Genomic DNA, 4,671 nt, shown 5'->3' with positions numbered 1-4,671 from the left:
GGTCAGAGGAGAACATGCCATTGAATTACAGGTTCGAATAATATCGTTTTATGCCGGACCATTTGGTTGGTCGCATTTTCTGATTGTTGCAAAGGTGCATTTCATTTTAATGGAAGATAAGAACATGCATACATTTTCAAATCCGCTTATCCTCACGAGGGTCGCGGGGGGCTGCTGGAGCCTATCACAGCCGTCTTCGGGCAGTAGGCGGGGGATACCCTGAACCGGTTGCAAGCCAATCGCAGGGCACACAGAGACGAACAACCATCCGCGCTCACACTCACACCTAGGGACAATTTAGAATGTTCCATTAACCTGTCACACATGTTTTCAGAATGTGGGATGAAATCGAAGTACCCGGAGAAAACCCACGCAGGCTCGGGCAGTACATGCAAACGCCACACAGGGAGGCCGGAGCTGGAATCGAACCCGGTACCTCTGCACTGTGAGGTTGACATGCTAACCACTGGACCGCTTGTACGAATGTATTTTTATTAATTTTCTTCGGAATGTAACTTACTTCATAAGTTCCCTTTGGATACTTTGTATGGAACACAGGCGTGCCGGCTGTACCATTCCACCCAAAGTGCAGTAATCATGTTTCTGACGCGTGTCTGTCAAAATAATGACTTATTTATGACGATTAATATTTCCCTGTACTGGGGGGTCCTCAGTTTATTACGAAGTTCTGCTCCTCGGGGTAAATTCTCCCATTCGCGCAAGTTCTTTTTTTACGCGTCCGGGCTTGCGCACTTTTCATCAAAGTGTATTCTCCCATCACGACTTCTGACACACCTGCTACGCCTAACCGGAGAACGAGTACGCAAACACCAATTGAGTCATTTAATTCTCAGGCTGGCTGTAAATCACGTCGTATGGAGTTTTCCTGAAACTCGTGCATGTAATTGAAATCCATCTGAAAAATATCGCACACTTCAAGTATGAAAATAATTTAAAGGGCAAAGGGGATGCGTTGTCAGCTTGCATATTACACAAAAACAAAAACTAATATTGTTTTTCATTTTTGTTTTAATTTATGGGATAACATGTCTCCCCGTTACATTCTTAACAAACTACAAATAAATGCAAAATTATTTGAAATACAATAACCTTGCCAAAAAAAATACATGAATGAATAAAATATCAATACTGTAGTACGAAATTAAAATGGCAACAATCAAACATCAAATTTAAATAACCAAAGAAACAGTAAACTTCTGTTTAAAAGGGCATGTGCATCTCGAGCTGCGTGTGAGTGTTTTTATGTTATATTTGTGGGCTTAACTGTGACATAAGTGGCTGAAAGTGCATATGCGGCTGTTGATCTTTTTTTTTTCTTTTAATAATTTTTTTATACTTAACTTATTTTGCATTTTGGCTCTAACCACCGAGCAAAAAAAAAAACAAACAAAAAAACAGTCAAGTGTGGCCTCATAATAAAAAAAAAATACTCACACGTTGGGTCACGAAATTAAGGCACCCATTTATTTATTTACGACAACTCATGGATTTGTTTGTCTATCTATGCCGACGATATATCATGACAGGCAGAATAAGTAAATGCTTTTCCACGCGATGGCACGGAGTACACTTATATAATCGTGTACTTTGTGTTCATCTAAACAGGCCCAGGTTTCAACTGAGTAAATTGAGACAAAAAAAAAAATCATCATGATTTCTGGATATACACAGTCGTTTTTGCGACATTATAGTTTTGGTGGTGCGCCGAGAGGTTTTTGTGCCTCGGCACAATAAAGCTTGGGAAACATTGTCTCAGTCATACAATTGACTGATTGCGTGTGTTTACACAAAATGACAGCAAAGGGAAAAGACCGCCTGTTTACCAAACAGCGTCTGTAAAATGAGTGCGACGCAAAGCAACCGCACACATGCAAGCGAGGTAGTGGAGCAGGGGTGGGGTAGAAAAAAAAAAAAGCAGAGGGTGGGGACGCTGGAAAACGAAGGAAGGAGGAACACGGGAGAATGTGAAACATGGAGGGGAGGGAGGGATGGAAAGGAATCTCTGGCTGCCATCGCCAAACCTCCAGACGAGGTCAGAAAGCCACTGGCGACATGACGAACGCACACACACACACACACACACACACACACACACACACACACACACACACACACACACACACACACACACACACACACACACACACACACACACACACACATGCAACAGCACTCATTGGAGTTAAATTGTTGCTCTCAATCAGGAAGGAGGCTGCGAAATCCTTTCAACTCAATGTGTTCCTCTCGACGTATGACAACTGTTTCCTCACAATCGGGTCATGCTCTGTCACCAGTGTGTTTCCATGCAGACATCAAATGTGTGAAGAAATACATTTGTGTGTTTATGCACACGCACGTGAGACAATTCATTGTTATACGTCCAGAGGTCATTTATGGGTGGAGTGCAGGCACGCGTGTGCGCGCCCGCTCCGGACTTTCGGAGCATGGGAATGCGGTAAAGGATTTTTGTGGTATTTTTAATGTTTGTTATTAAATATTACCACAAGGGACTGCGAGTAAACCCCAGACACTCCTCCGCCGCCTCTGCCTCGCTCGCTGCCTCCCACATCTTCGAAACAACAATGCAACCAAAGAGACTCGCCAGTTGTTTTAAATAAAAATGACTCTTGAGTAAAAGGCAAAATAAACTCAGTGCGGCTTTAAATACCCACCCACCCACCACCATTTTTTTGGTAATTATTTAAAAGAAACCAAATCTCATTTTAAAAATCTCAGAGGGATGTTAACAGTGGGAAAAATGGAAGTGAAGGAATTAGGGACTAGCTGTTATGATAGGCAGCGTGATGAATCATCTGCCTCACACTTCTGAGATTCGGCGTTCAAATCTCAAATCAGGCCTTTGTGCCATGCATGTTCTCCATTGCGCATAACAAAAAAAAAGCATAATAATTTTGGAGCTTTTTAAGGGATATGAGAGGATGACAACCATTTTTTGGGGTTTTTTTTTGGGTGGGGGTGACATCATGTCCCATCTGAATCAATGAAATCTGCAAAACCACACTGTCGCTGACATATATGAAGCAGTTGAAGCTGAACCATCTGGAGAGACATGAAGGCAAATGACACTCTCAACATCCAGCAATGAATGATTTTGTGTTTGTGACATCTTCCTTTTCCCCGAGACAGTCATTCTCTGTTCCAGCTGATGGCCAGTGGACTGCAGAGGCCAAAATTACCGGTGCTTTCCATTGATGAGTCTCATAAGCGCAGCTACGTGGTGGCCAGTGCCAAGCCACCTCACGGGCCACCATGCCCGCCCTGCAACTGGGAGATGATTGACAACCACGGGTAGGTGTTGCATGTTGCAGAATACAAGTATTTGTTCCACTTAAATAACCGCCGTTTCCACATGGACCCATTTCACTGATGGATGAATACAATTTACCGTGGGGGGAGCCAAAGAGTGCCGCAGAGCAGAGCTTTCAGGACTGGTAGTGGCAGCTTGCAATATCTGGTAGGTTTTCCATAATGACGTTGGGCAGTTTTGGTCTCAATTTTTTGTGTTTTACTAAATTTTGAAGCATTTTACACACTGACATCCTGTAGCCTCTCTATGGTAGCAAAATAGCGGAAAGAATCCCCAGACTCCTTTTTTTTCTCAGACAGACTTACTAACTTAAATGTGTGTGGTTTGTCACCGTGATTTTAGAAATGAGCCATCCTGTACATTAACACACAGAACCATTTCATTATAGATGACGGGATTAACCTGCAAAAAATTGCTCCTCAAAAATAGTAAGTTGGTCCTCAAAGCAAGTAATGTGATTCGCAAAATTGCTCCTTAAAAGAAAAAGTTTTATCGAGCCTTGCTACATGCTCCAAACCATATCTTGAAAAGACATTAAACGGTATAAATGCTCACTACTCTTAAAGCAGCACATACTGTGTTTCCTGGTTTGGTGTCTGGTGAAGTGCTAAAGCGTTTATTTCATCGTGAGAGTCTGACTCACGAGTTTGTCCAGGTCATCCTCATATTTTTGCTTTTTGTCGTAACCTGACTAAAACTCGGAAATTCTGGACGGCAAATCGATTCTCGAAAATATCAACAAGAATAACTCACTGGCGTTATATTAATAGCCTTTTTTTGAGTTCTGCCTCAGTTGTATGGATTTATGTTTTGTGGTGTTACTCTGCATTCCTCTGGCAGCAGTTGGACTTGCCTGGCGTTGCTACAGTGGTTTGTGGGGAGGGTTCAAGATGGACGGTTCATACCATCAAGTCCAATCTTTTTTTGGACTATGACACAAAACAAATTTTCTTTCAAGCGCTCACACTATCTCAAACTGGTGGGTGTCAGTCCTGTTTGCGCGTTTCTAAGGTTTTATTTTCAAGCTATCAAAGAAAATAATATCTCAGATGGGACATTTCAGCAGTGTTAATTCTCCACTCATTGAAAAAAGAAGGAAAAGGACAAGTAAAACCAGAATTCCGAATGGAGCCGCATAGAAAATTGACTTTTCAAATATCTATCAAGCTAGCTATCTAGATAGCTATTTATCTGGCTGGCTAGTTAGCTAGCTATACAGCCATCCATCTTGCTGTATTACTGTTCGATTTTAATATGACTAGTACATGTCGTAAAAAGGAATACACACACACACACACACACACACACACACACACACACGC

The sequence above is a fragment of the Hippocampus comes genome, unplaced genomic scaffold (assembly GCF_001891065.2).
Source record: "Hippocampus comes isolate QL1 unplaced genomic scaffold, H_comes_QL1_v1.1 scaffold1, whole genome shotgun sequence".
In the NCBI taxonomy this organism is placed as follows: Eukaryota; Metazoa; Chordata; class Actinopteri; order Syngnathiformes; family Syngnathidae; genus Hippocampus; species Hippocampus comes.
Note: the sequence above shows the minus strand (reverse complement) of the source record.